Here is a 13,835-nt window from a genome sequence, read left to right as displayed (position 1 = left end):
AGCACTGTATCTTAATTGAATCACATTAAAGAGGGCTGGATTATGTTGTCATTTTTTTGAACAGATTGAAAACTGCTGGGTAGAAAAAGCCTGGACTAATTATGCAGTATCTATAGTTTTTACTTGCAACCTAAAACAGGAAACCACTAACTCTCCCAGTCTTCTGATTCAAAAGTAATTTGGAAATGAAACCTATTATTCTTTCTGTTTTGAAGTTGCCATCTCGTTTTACAAGGAAATAATAAGTGATTGGGCTATGCATTTGTTTCTAGTTGGATTGTTAAGATCCAGGGATGCAATCAATTTTATTTTGGCTGGAAACTTGATTTTCTGCAACCAGACTGGGTTATAGTCACCTCAGCGACATGGGTCCAAATTTTTTGCCCTTTTTGTTTCATCCTCCCCAATGATTGATGGCACTTGTAGTGGGTATCCTATGTGCTTGTAGCAAGCTTGTTGTCTAGCAGAAAGGAATGAACAGTGATTAATCTGTTAACTCTGTTTGGCACTGTGCCCTTTTGACTTTTGCTGTTTTGCAAGGATACTCTTTGACTTGCAAGTTTTATTGGTATATATACATAAGAGCTGCAGTATTTTTTTTAAAGGATTAACAAATTAAAAACTTCATCATTTAGAGAGAGAGAATAAACAATATTAATTACAAGAAGCAGTGGAAAGTTGTTATTTTTGGAGCAACTTCATTCTGCCCATGAACAGGCTTGTTTTAAATTGTTTTGTATGCAGTCTGTGTGCCATGATTCTTTTTTTTTTTTGCTGACATACTGAAAATTTACATGTTCCTTTATCCATTATGAAACACTGAATCTGTTCATGTGCAGTTAGTTTCCTCATGACTGCAACTTGGCGCAGTGCCTGCAATCTGAGTCTGTATGATGTAAATTGTGAGCTAGGGCATAAAAAATGCATTTGTAGTTGGAAAAGTGTAAACAGATTGGAAAATTAAGTAAAACAAGCGGGTGATTAATCGTCTTCAGATTTCCATCTGCAAATTGTTTTTTTTCCTGGTCTCCCTAATGAACCCATCAGTATGTTTCGAAGTACTTGTTATAATATTTTATTCCTTGCACTGAATAATAGTTTCAGTGATAGGCTACAAAACAATATGGGCTTCTCCCAGGGTGACCTTTTAGGAAATGAATAGTTTTATTGTCTGTCCTGTTTCTGCGACTGAAACAACAGTGTGGTTTATTAATATGACTCATCGTACAAATGAAATAGGCCTCAAAAGATTTTATTTGTTTTTATCTTTTCTAATCAGTTGATTTGCAGTCATGTTCCTGCTTTTCTGATAAGCTGCCTGGTGTGGTATTTTGATTAAATATGCTGCTAAATTGGTGTTTTGAATGGGGTTTTCTTTGACACGGTATAAATCGAGAGAAGACCAGCTCAATGGGCGGTGTCGGAGTGGGGTGTGACTTCTCCCGCCTGTGAGGTTCGAAAGGATACCTCTCTTTTTGTGAGAGTTTGTCTATGTGTGTGCACATCGTCCTGCTTTAACCTACCTGGCTTTCCTTGCTGCACCTGAAGACCCAACAAGGTGACCAGATTCAGAGGAGTGGCCATGAACAGCAGTCAGAGTTGAATTTCTCGATGCTGGGATTTATCAGGGTATGTTTTTTGAAGCATGGACAGCCAGTCCGCAGTGTACAGATTCCGCAATTGGTGATATGAGGAGTAAATCCTTTTAATTGAAATGAAAATAAGTGAGACGGAGAAGTGAAGACCTGCACTTGCATTCTCGTGTTAATAGGCTGTGTTGTATTCTCTCAAGTGAATGCAGGATGATTTTTCTTTTAAATTGCAAGTGTGCCTAATTGTCAGAAAGTCTCTCCTCAAATGAGGCTGAGTTGTCCCCTTCCCCACCCACTAGTTTTTGTGCTCTATATATCTCAAGCAGCAGGCCAGTGATAGAGATGGACCTTATGATTTTGTCTTGGGGATCTGCCAGTGTTATGCTTCAGGTGGTCACTAGGGGGAGCATAAGAGTGGCCCTGTTTGGTGCTTTCATGGGTAACAGCTGTAGTGGGGAGTGGGGGCAGAGGGAGGAGTTGAAATTGGTCTTTGGTGGTGTGCAGTGGTTGGCAGCGTATCAATAGCTGGTTTTCCACCCTGCCTGACTTCAATATCAATATAAAAAAATATCGGCCAGAGGGCACAAGGGTTGCTGATTCGTGACTGCCTGTTTTGTAGCGTTCTCTCAGATTAATTTCTCCAGCCCATCCTGATCTCTGTTTGTGCCTCTGCAGCCCAGAACGAAGTCCATTCCCAATATGGGGGTGCCACGCGGCAGATAATGGAAGAGTTGGCCATTTAGAAATCTGTTTTACTCAGCCATCATGAAGTTTTTCTTTAACAACTGGATATACTTGAGGCCTTAACAATTCACACGTCTGAAGGGAAGGAGGAGAGATTGAGAAAAACAGGGTAGGAGAAATCCATAAAGTTACTTTAAATAACGAATAGTAATATTTTTTAGTGTTGACCCTGAGTTGAGTTTCAAACCCCACACCCAGTCCATCTTCATAATGTTTCGCATCAGCTGTGGCTCAGTGGGGAGCACTCCTGCCTCTGAGCCAGAAGGTTGGGGGTTCAAGTCCCAGTCCAGATACTTGAACACAAAAATCAAGGCTTGTACTCCAATGCCACACTAAAGGAATGCTGCAGTGTCAGAAGTGCCATCTTTCAGATTAAATACCATCTGCCTGCTTCATTGGATCTAAAAGATTCCATGACACTGCTTCGAAGAAGAGTAGGGGAATTCTCCCCAGTGCCCTGGCCAATATTTATCCCTTAATGAACATCGCAAAAGCAGATTTTCTGATCATTCTTGCATTCCTGTTTGTGGGAACTTGCTGTGCATAAATTTGCTGTCATGTTTCCTTTTTACAATGATGATGACACTTCAAAAGTACTTTGGCTGTGCAGCACTTTGGAGAATCCTGAAGCAATGAGAGGTGCTGTATAGATGCAAATCTATTTTCTTTCACCTCCAACTCTATCTTACCCATGTTGCTGAAACTCGCCTGCACTTTTGTAAACTCCAGGCTTGAGTTCTCCAACAGTCACTCTCCAGACTCTTCCCAAGCTCCCAACTCATCCTTTGTCCCCCAATCCTATCCTGTATTGAATGGCACTCACCCACCAATCTGAATTCACCAACTGATACTGGGTTCTTTGTTCCCCAGGATGTTGACTTTGAAATATTTTGCTTCATTTACAAATCGCTGTTGTACCTTGTGTCATTCAATTTCTCTAACCTCCTCCAACCCCGAACATGAATCTGGTTCACTGTTCGTTCACCGTTCATTACTCATTTCCCATCCCCACTTCTGCAAATACTTGCTGTTCCTCCCTCTCCTCCACACCCGTCCCCCACCCCACCCCCATCCACTATTGGTCTCACCAGTGTAATCTGGGATTCTCTTTCTGAACCTCATTAAAATTACCACCAGTTAGCAGTACCAACTCCAGTTGGACATATTCCTGGTCACATGACATTTGATAGTGTGACACTTGATCACATGACTCTCACTGTGGTTTCCTAATATTGCACTCACTGTGGTTTCCTAATATTGCACTCGCTGTGGAGAAGTGGGGTCTCCAGTAGCTGAGTGCAGTAAGCTTCCTTTTCCGTGGCGGGGGCCGGCAGCTGATTGGCTGCAAGTGATGCCACTTCAGAAAGCGTATTTACATGCGCATTGACCAATCTTTCCTCTTGTACTGCTAACAGCAGTATCCAGGAGACTAGGTTTGGCTGCCCATGGCTGCATTCTGAGATGTGAGCTCTTGGAAAATATAGAGAAAGTGACACAGAATTAGAGATAATACATTCTTCTAAATGGGGCAGCATGTCTTGAACTGCCTGCCTAGACTAAGGGCAGTGTTGATGCACCACAGATCCATCAGAACTCGCACCTTCCCTGCTGCTTGGCATTGGCTCCTGGCTGTGTTCCATTTCATTTCTGGCATCCTCAACCATGCAGATCCCATTATCTGCAAGGTAATGGAGAAGTAATCAACAAGACCCGTTACCTATCATGTCAGTTACATAGTTTTGTTGCAGGTTAAAGCTGATAAAAACCATCAGGATCTCTGTGCCTGTTTGTCTTTTACATAGAGAAGAGTTGGAGGTTATTTATACTCCAGATATTTTTCACAGATTTGGTGTCGTTAATTCCAACCTGTAAGTGAGCTCTTGCACCCTAGGACCTGGAGTATATCTTTTGCCCACCCAATATGTATGTAATTTTGTTTTGTTCTTTCACAGAATGTGTGCTTTGCTGGCTATGCCAGCATTTATTACCCATCCCTAATTGCCTTGCTGCCAAGCCTTTTTCTTTAATCGGTTCTCCAAACAGTTTGTTTTTAAAGTCCTGTTACGCTGGTGAGCCATCTTCTTGAACTACTGAAGTCTGTGTGGTGTGGGTACAACCACAGTACTGTTAGGGAGGGAGTTCCAGGATTTTGACCCAGTGACAGTAAAAGAATGGTGATATATTTCCAAGTTAGGATGGTGAGTGACTTGGAGGGGAACTTCCAGGTGGTGGTGTTCCCATCTATCTGCTGCCCTTGTCCTTCTAGGTGGTTGAGGTTGTGGGTTTGGAAGGTGCTGTCGAAGGAACCTTAGTGAGTTTCTGCAGTGCATTTTGTTGATGATACACACTGCTGCCACTGTGCATCGGTGGTGGAGGGAGTGAACGTTTGTGGATGGGGTCCCAATCAAGTTGTCTGCTGCACATTTAACACCTGAATGGTGTTGAGCTTCTTCTGTGCACTCATCCAGGCAGATGGAGAATATTCCATCACACTCCTGACTTGTGCCTTGTAGGTGTTGGACAGGCTTAGGGGAGTCAGGAGGTGAGTTATTTGCTGCAGAATACCCAGCCTCTGATCTGCCACAATGTTTATATGGCTAGTCAAGTTCAGTTTCTGGTCAATGGTAACCCCCAGGATGTTGATAGTGGGGGATTCAGCGATGGTAATGTCATTAAATGTCATGGGGAGATGGTTCGATTTTCTTTTTTTGGTGATGGTCATCGCCCTGCACTTGTGTGGCGCAAATGTCACCTGTCATTTATCAGCCCAAGCCTGGATAATGTCTAGGCCTTGCTGCATTTGGACATGGGCTGCTTCAGTATCTGAGGAGTTGCAAATGGTGCTGAGCATTGCGTAATCATCAGTGAACATCCCCACTTCTGACCTTAGGAAGGAAGGTCATTGAAGCAGCTGAAGACAGTTGGGCCTAGGATACTACCATGAGGAACCCCTGCAGCGATGTCCTGGAACTGGGATGATTGACCAGCAACAACAACAACCATCTTCCTTTGGCTAGGTATGGCTCCAACTGGTGGAGAGTTTTCCCCGATTCCGACTGACTCCAGGGTTTGCAAGGGTTTCTTGATACCACACTTGGTCAAATGCTGCCCTCTGGAGTTCAGCTGTTTGGACTAGTGCTACAATGAGATCAAGAGCTGAGTGACCCTGTTGGAACCCAAACTGAGCGTCAGTGAGCAGGCTGTTTCTGAGCAAGTGCTGTTTGATAGCACTCGACAATGCCTTCAATCAATTTGCTGATGATGGAGATTAGGCTGGGGCAGTAATTGGCTGGATTGGATTTGTTCTACTTTTTATGAACAGGATATACCTGGGCAGTTTTCCACATTGCCGGGTAGATGCCAGTGTTGTAGCTGAACTGGAACAACTTGGCTAAAAGTGTGACTAATTTTGGAGCATCAGTCTTCAGCACTATTGCTGGAATATTGTCAGGGCCCATATCCTTTGCGGTATCCAGTGCCTTAAGCCAATACCTGATATCACATGGAGTGTATTGAATTGGCTGAAGACTGGCATCTGTGATGCTGAGGACCTCAGAAGGAGGCAGAGATGGATCATCCACTTGGCACTTCTGGCTGAAGATTGGTGCAAATCCTTCAGCCTTATATTTTGCACTAATGTGTTGGGCCTCCTGCATCGTTGAGGCTGGGAATATTTGTGGAGCCTCCTGCTCCAGTGAGTTGTTTAATTGTCCACTATCCTTCACAACTGGATGTGGCAGGACTGCAGAGCTTAGATCTGATCCGTTACCTGTGGGATTGCTTAGCTCTGTCTATCAAATATTGCTTATGCTGCTTAGCATGCAAGCAGTTCTGTGTTGTAGCCTCATTTTTAGGTATGTCTGCTGCTGCTCCTGGTATGCCCTCCTACACTCTTCATTGAACCTGGGTCGATCCCCTGACTTGGTGGTAATGGTAGAGTTGGGGGGTATGCCAGGCCATGTGGTTACAGATTGTGGTCGAGTACAATGCTGCTGCTGATGGCCCAGAGCACCTCAAGGATGCCCAGTTTTGAGATACTAGATCTGTTCGAAATCTATCGCATTTAGTATGGTGGTTGTTCCACAAAATACGACGGAGGATATCCTCAATGTGAAGATGGGGCTTTTTCTCCAAGGACTGTGTAGTGGTCACTCCTACCAATATTGTCATGGACAGATGCATCTGTGACAGGTAGATTGGTGAGGACAAGGTCAAATAGGTATTTCCCTCTTGTTGTTACCCTCATCACCTAGCGTAGACCCAGTCTAGCAGATATGTCCTTTCGGGCTTGGTCAGTCATGGTCACATACCCTCGGATTGAGCAGATAAATCCCCTTCCCTGTATTTTACTGCTTATATGAAAGTAGAGGAATAAACTTTCTTCTTAACCATCCCTTACACTATAAACGATCAACAAGTTTATTAAATACTAAATGGATAATTCAAGGGTAGAATTGGCACACTGCAGGTCTACATTAGTTACAGGTTTTTTACTTGGAAGATAAACATAACAGTTATATCTGCTGTGCTGAACGTCTACGAGAACTCGATGCAGTGAAAAGTCCTTGAATGTAATCTTACAGTGGACCGAGGAAGACTCTCCGAGTGCATTTGTTGCCTAATACGATCTGTCCTAACTATCGTGTTGATGCATTCTAACTATTTGTCCCACTATAACTCTGCTGGTCTCACTCTTTCTGTTCCATTACACTGTCTGATGCGTTGCACCATGCCTTCTACAGCTGGATTTCTTTGGCTGTAAATTTCTCTATGTTTAAAGGTACACACCGCCCTACGATTGTCTTACAAGGCAAAGCTCGTCTTCAGTCTGAGGCAGAAGTGCCCCAGACCAGTGAGTGCCCCATCCAGCAGCTTAGCCGAGGGCTCCTGAGTCACATCCATTCAATGGATTGGGCCATTGAGAAGAAAATCAGAACTTGCGGCCACTGACCCGGGGGTCCAGTGCTCAATTGCTTAATATTCTTGAAGCCTTTAGTTGCTTTTGCTGACATTATCGTGAACAGCGGCAGAATCCCAAACACCCTGCATCTGAAAGCACCGGCAGGTGGACTACCTCAAACCCGGTTACCCAAAAAAAAACCTAGCGGCATCCAAAAACAGGACATGTTTATTATGTTCTATGCATCAATTTTAGTTGAGAAAAGTTGAACTTGCCTGTTCCACTGGGCTGGGCTCTGCAATGGCACAATGTGACTCCAGGCCCCTGAGCAGCTTCGCGCTGCTTCCCTATCCCGCACTCCATGCGACCCTTGACCCCCTCGTGACCTGGCATGACCCGAAGCACCCAGCCTGCCTGACCCAGAATCCGGCACGGCCTTGGCCCTGAGGTATTCGCCTAGGGTGGTACCTGTGACGGTGGTGATAGCTAAAAATAAAGATTTAGCAAACTTGTAGTTCTCAGGGCTTACTGGTGAACTTGGAAGTCCACGTACATTTTGCAGCTACTGTACAGAATTAATTTTTTAAATTGTACAATATTTAGTAGTGTTGTGACATGTTTATGAAGTACAAAAGCAAGGATGTTGCATTGAGCCTATGTAAAGCTCTGGTTAAACCATAACCAGAATATTGTATCCAGTTCCGGTCATCACATTTTAGCAAGGATGTGAGGATCTTTGGGTGGGTGCAGAGGAGATTTACCAGAATGGTTGCAGGGATGAGGGATTTCAGCCACCAAAGTTAGTTTGGAGAACCTTGGAGTAAAGGGGATTGAGGGGAGATTTGGTAGAGGTGTACGAGATTATGACACATTTCGATAAGATACACCAGGAAAAGCTGTTCCCATTAGCTGATGATACAAGGACTAGGGGACATGGATGCGTTGAAGAGGTGGTGGGGCAGGGAGTAGAACAGGTGGAGTGCTGTGGTGGATGTGAGGAAGAACTGATGCGAGTGAAAATAACCTGGAACTCACTGCCCAGGAGGGTGATGGAAGTGGGGGCAGTGAACAGTTGCGAAAGGAAATTGGAGTTTAGTAGAATGAGAGGCAACCTTATTGAAACATTTAAGATTCTTAGGGGGCTTGATGGGGGTGTATGCTGCAAGGCTGTTTCCCCTTCTGGGAGAGATTAGGACCAGAGGGGTCTCCCATTAAAACAGAGATTAGGAGGAACTTCTTCTCTGAGGGTGGTGAATCTGTGGAATTCTTTACCACAGAGGACTATAGAGGCTGGCTTGTTAAGTATATTCAAGGTTGAGATGGACAGATTTTTAATCAGTAAGGGAACTGAGGGCTATGGGGAAAAGGCAGGAAAGTGGAGTTGAGGGTTATCAGATTAACCATGATCTCATTGAATGGTAGAGCAGACTCGACGGGCTGAATGGCCTACTTCTCCTATGTCTTTTTTTATGGGCATTTGAGAGGGCAAAAACTTTCAGGGCTACGGGGATAGAGCGGGGGAATGTGACTGACTGGATTGCTCCACAGAGAGCAGCATGAGTGCAATGAGTCAAATGGCTTCCTTCTGTGCCGAAAATGACACCATTAGTAGCAAGAAATGCTTTAAAGCACTAACTCCCATATATCCATATCTTAACTGCTCACATATGAATATGAAATAAGAATTCGAGTGCAATTTGTTAAGGTGTGGGTGGGGATAGATTACAGGAAATAAAACCTTAATTATATCTTACATTTTAAAAGGAACAAGAACACTTTTTGAAGCCGAAAGTATATTATGTATACCTGTACTTTGTTTTAAAGTTAGTGATCTCCCAGTCTCTTGTTATGACTCTTCCACTTGCTTTGACTTTTTCATAATGTATCAGAATCCTCAGTGGTTTTTTTCACTTCTATATCTTCTGAGGCAGATTGTAATTAAAGCATAAAGTTTTTTTTTTGTACAGCTTCTAGAGAGATACAGCTTCTAGAGAGAGGGAAAAATAAAATGGAATAAATTAGCCAGCTGATTTATATTGCTTTCAAACATTTTTGTAAGTTTTCTAGCAGTAGTTGTTTTGAAAACAGAACAATTTTGTTTTCCATGTTACTCCATCTGTCAGTTGTGTGTAATTTAAAAATATTTTGATGGATTATCATTAATAAGTGATTTCCCTCCATAGGACTTTTTGAAAGTGTGCATGTTGGACTAATCCTTGCACTGAAACCACTCAATTGTCACCATAATAAGCCAGAAATGATTTAGTAGGCTTTCGTCAAATTTAATAAGTTCATTTTATAGTGATATGCTGGAAGCCATCCATCAATCTGACTTGAGTTTGCTGCTTATTCTATTGGTTCCCACTGACAGTTACCTCTGTAACTGCTAAGTGAGACTAGTTTGGAACATGACTGTGCTGAGCAAGGGGGATGTGTATTGTCTGTCTTTCTGAGGTTAGTGATGTGGCATCTTAATTATTCAAGTTTCTTCGCCTCATCTGACCTGCTAAGAACTGTGTTAACATCAGATAGTTACTTCGTTAAAGTCTCTGAAAATCCTCAATGGGATGGGACAGCACTGCACTGGGGCCTCTATCACGGACTCCAGCCAACCTCTGATTGGTAAAAGCAAAAAAAAGCAGATGCTGGAAATCCAAAACAAAAACAGAAACAGAAATACCTGGGAAAACTCAGCAAGTCTGGCAGCATCGGCAGAGGAGAGCACAGTTGACGTTTTGAATCCTCATGACCCTTCAACAGAACTAAGTAAAAATAGGAAAGGGGTGAAATATAAACTGGTTGGAGCTGTGGTTGGGGGAGCTCCCTCATGGATAAATACCTGGCACGGATTGGGAAGATTGCCAAGCAGGGGTGGGGCAGGGTGAGGGTCCTTCTCACCCCCTTTCAGATACAACTGAACACCCCACCCCCACCCCCACTGAAAGGGGTGAGCTGTGAACCTCTGGCTGGTTAGGCTTATGTCCAGGTACTGGGCCTGTCTTTGATTCTTCCAGCATACTCCTGCTGCAGATACTGGTAGCAATATATGGAAAGGGGCACGGATTTTCAGGGCCAGAGTTTAACCAAACTTAATTGTTTATCCTGTTAACATGCTTTGCACTCATTGTGAAATTAGATGTACTGGACTCTTAGGAATTTGCATAATTTGTTCCAATGAAACCAAATTCATTTCCCAAGATACTCAAATGGTTTAGCAATACTTTAGCCAGCAATGTATAATTGACTCCCACTACACCCATATCTCAACCGTTAACCATTAACCTGCCTGTGAAAAATAGTTTTTGTTTGTTCTTAGGATGTGGGCAGCATTAAAGAACAATGCAGCCAATTTCTACTTCCTCGGACAAGGTGACCCACGGTAATTGGTTTGGTGAGGGTGTTCCTATGATGGTTTTAAGCAGGAAATCTTGGAATGTTAATCCAGCGACGATGAAAAAAGTGATAATATGTGACCAAATCAGATTGGTATGTGACTTGGAGGTGAATGACGTTTCTCAGATGAAGACACTAACATCTATTTTGTCTTCTCATTGTGTTTAGATTACATTCTGAACAAGCTCCCAATATGTTGGGATGAGCGCATTTTTCTTTGAGCTGGGGAGAATTTTATCTGTTTACAAGTTGATTAAACAAAATGCTATCTTTTTTATAGGCCAAGAAACAAAGTCCAGTTATATTTAACATCCCTAAAAGATCAACAGGGAACATTAAGAGTCACTGAATTTTTCACATGCTTAGCTTAACGTTGAGAAAGGTTTGATTCTAGTTAGGAAATAAAAACAGAAAATGCTGGAAAAGCTCAGCAGGTCTGGCAGCATCTGTGGAGAGAGGAACAGAGTTAACATCTTGAGCCTGTATGATTCTTCAGAGCATCCTCGGTATTTTACTTTTATATTGATTCCAGATCTGCCTGGTTGCTTGTAAATGCTCACAAATACAAAAGGGAGATTTAATAGTGCCGTTCAAAATGATGAGGGGTTTTGATGGACTAAGCATTAAGAAACTGTACTTGCAAGAGTTTTGGTAACCACAGAGTGTGGATTTGAGGTAATTGGTCTTCATTGGCCAAAGAGTCAAAGGGGAGATGATAAATTTTAATGTTGCAAGTTTTGGAATGCACTGACTGAAAGGGTAGTGAAAGTACATTCAGCAATAACCTACAAAAGGCAATTGAATAAATACTTGAGGTGGCGGAGGGGAGAGAAAAATTGCAGGGGAAAGAGCAGGGGAGTGGATAGTTTTATATAGCTGGATGGTTCTTTGAAAGAGTTGGAACAGGCATGATGGGCTGAATGGCCTCTGGTGCTGTTGATTCTATATGGAACTTACTTTTTTCATGCATTCTGCATTTAAAATTTATAATAGTACATGTCAGTTTATCTCCTGTTGTCATTGTAATGTGTACTGCATGTAAAGTTGGAACTCTGGTCCCATATTGGGGAAATGGGGACAAATGAATTGCAATATTCCAGATCAGATGGTATTGTTCCTATGAGTGGAGGGGAGGGAAGTGGTGTTGGTGGGTGTAGATGAATTCCCAGGGTAAGTTTGGTTGCTGGTGACCTAAGGAGAAACTGGACTTTTCAGGAGATTTGAGATAAGTCAGTGGTGGAGCATTGTATGAAGATAAGCAGACATTGGTTGAGCAAGAGACCAAATAAATTTCATCTGCCTGCAGAATGATAGGGATGCAAGGGAGTAGCGGAGGGTGGGGTGCCCACATGAAGGCCTGCAACATAATGGTACGTACTGCACCAAGGTATTGCAAAAATGTGGCCTACATTTGAGTTGAGCTCATTAGCTCCCATTCTTCAGTGGAACGAGGAAAGCCAAAACTGTCTAGGCAACTCATGACAGGTAATAAATGTGGCCAACACCCCAAGAGCAAATTTACAAGTGTTATGGAGAGATGGGGATGAGAAAGGGGATGTGCTTCGATCTTCCCACTGAGCTAACGCATTCATATTTCTGCTGGTCATGTTCTGGTTTTGGCCAGGCCATGTAAATGTTACAGGAAACAATGGGAGCGATTACAAAAACAAATCTCTGACAGGCTCACATGAAGTGACAGTACGCCAGAACAAAATCTTGGTCATTCGTTATCACCTGTAGATTGAGATGAGATTATTGTCACTGATCGCTTTGATGCATCCTTTATTGTATTCGTTAACCTCAGCACTACTGTTTGCCATGTTAACATGTCACATTCTTTCATCTGTTGTTTTAAAATGGGGAGAAATAAATGGGCTAGCATTGAAACAGTGCCAGGGGGAAATTTATGTGAACACTTTGCCTGCAGTACAAACATACAAGCAGTCGTTTCTAAACCTATTGTGGAGCTGCTCATGAGGTCAGGAGGATTTTGTTTTGGCAGGGTGTGTTGTCAGAGAACATGCAGAATCTGTTGCAGTTCAAACATTCATGAAATGGCCATCTGCCAAAAAAACAACTATTTATTTTAGTCAATCTCTATATAAAAAAAATTTACAAGAACACGGGGTTGATGCTGGAATTGTGCTATAGTGCATGTCGGAGTTAACCCTTAAACAGGTAGTGAAGTGTATGAAATGTTTGCTGCTGATGGAATTTGAGTGAACATATAAGTGGCAACACACCTTTATTGTTCCTGATTTCAGTGCAAGTGAATCACCTTTTTAATGCTCACAGTTGAATTGGATTCCCATTTGGGTGCGAGTAGACTCATTATGAGTGTTTTTGGTCACGGACTTTAAGGCAAAGTGGTGCGATGGAGATTCAGCGACCCACCTTGCACCCGCTGTGAAACAGAAAATCAGGCAGGGTGTAAAGTGAGTTGATAGTTAATTCACTATCATCCCGTCATGCTCTGCCTCTCCAAGAGGCTTGGTCTCTTACTGACATTGGCATTTTTGCGTTAAAAGTGAAAAATAAATTTTTCCACGAGGGACAGGTGGTACAGCACGGTCCAACTACTTGGGGCATTCCGCGGCAGCGTGGCCAGACCCATCCTTCGCAACACTGGGGACAGGTAGAACCTCAGCACTTAGTGACACTTGGGTGTTTTCGTACTGAGGGTCTACGCACCGCTTGATTCAGCCACACACAAAGGTGGCCGTCAGTTTGAGGGCAATGTTGAGCATGTTTTTCCTCCCTTTATCTGGAGGCTTGTACATCGTGTCCCTGCGGACATGATCCATTTTCGACCTCCAGATAAAGTGAAAGATGGCTCGGGTGATCGCCACCACGCAGGAGTGTGGAATGGGCCAGACCTGCGCCACGCACAGCAACAGCAAGAGTGCCTCACACTGATGACCAGGTTCTTACCTGCAAAGGAGACGGAGTGTCGCCCCCACATGCCCAGTTTTCTTTTCATCATAGACACTCGCTCCTTCCAGTTTCTAACGCATGCCCTTATCCCTCCGAACCATATCCCCAGCACCTTCAGGCTGTCAGCCCTGACAGTGAAGGGAACAAAGGATCGGTCAGCCCAGTTCCCGAAGAACGTGGTCTCGCTCTTCCCATGATTTACCTTGGCTCCCGAGGCCAGTTCGAACTGGTCGCAGATGTTTATCAGTCTGCGCACCGACAGCGAATCTGAG

General features: G+C 43.4%; 1 protein-coding gene across 2 annotated transcripts in view; it reads left to right on the top strand.

Moving 5' to 3' along the window:
* Positions 1-13,835, top strand: part of arid5b (AT-rich interaction domain 5B) — a 142,184-nt gene that overhangs the window by 25,936 nt on the left and 102,413 nt on the right. Inside the window, exon 1 of one of the 2 annotated variants that reach the window (XM_041209667.1) lies at positions 2,350-2,445. The exons of the other annotated variant lie outside the window; for it this stretch is intronic. The gene's annotated coding sequence lies outside the window, so the exon portion shown is untranslated. Of the gene's footprint in view, positions 1-2,349; positions 2,446-13,835 lie in introns of those variants that run through there. 2 annotated transcript variants of the gene reach the window in all.

Source organism: Carcharodon carcharias, chromosome 17 (assembly GCF_017639515.1).
Source record: "Carcharodon carcharias isolate sCarCar2 chromosome 17, sCarCar2.pri, whole genome shotgun sequence".
Classification (NCBI taxonomy): Eukaryota; Metazoa; Chordata; class Chondrichthyes; order Lamniformes; family Lamnidae; genus Carcharodon; species Carcharodon carcharias.
The sequence above is the reverse complement of the archived record's forward strand: the minus strand, read 5'-3'. Positions and strand labels throughout refer to the sequence as shown.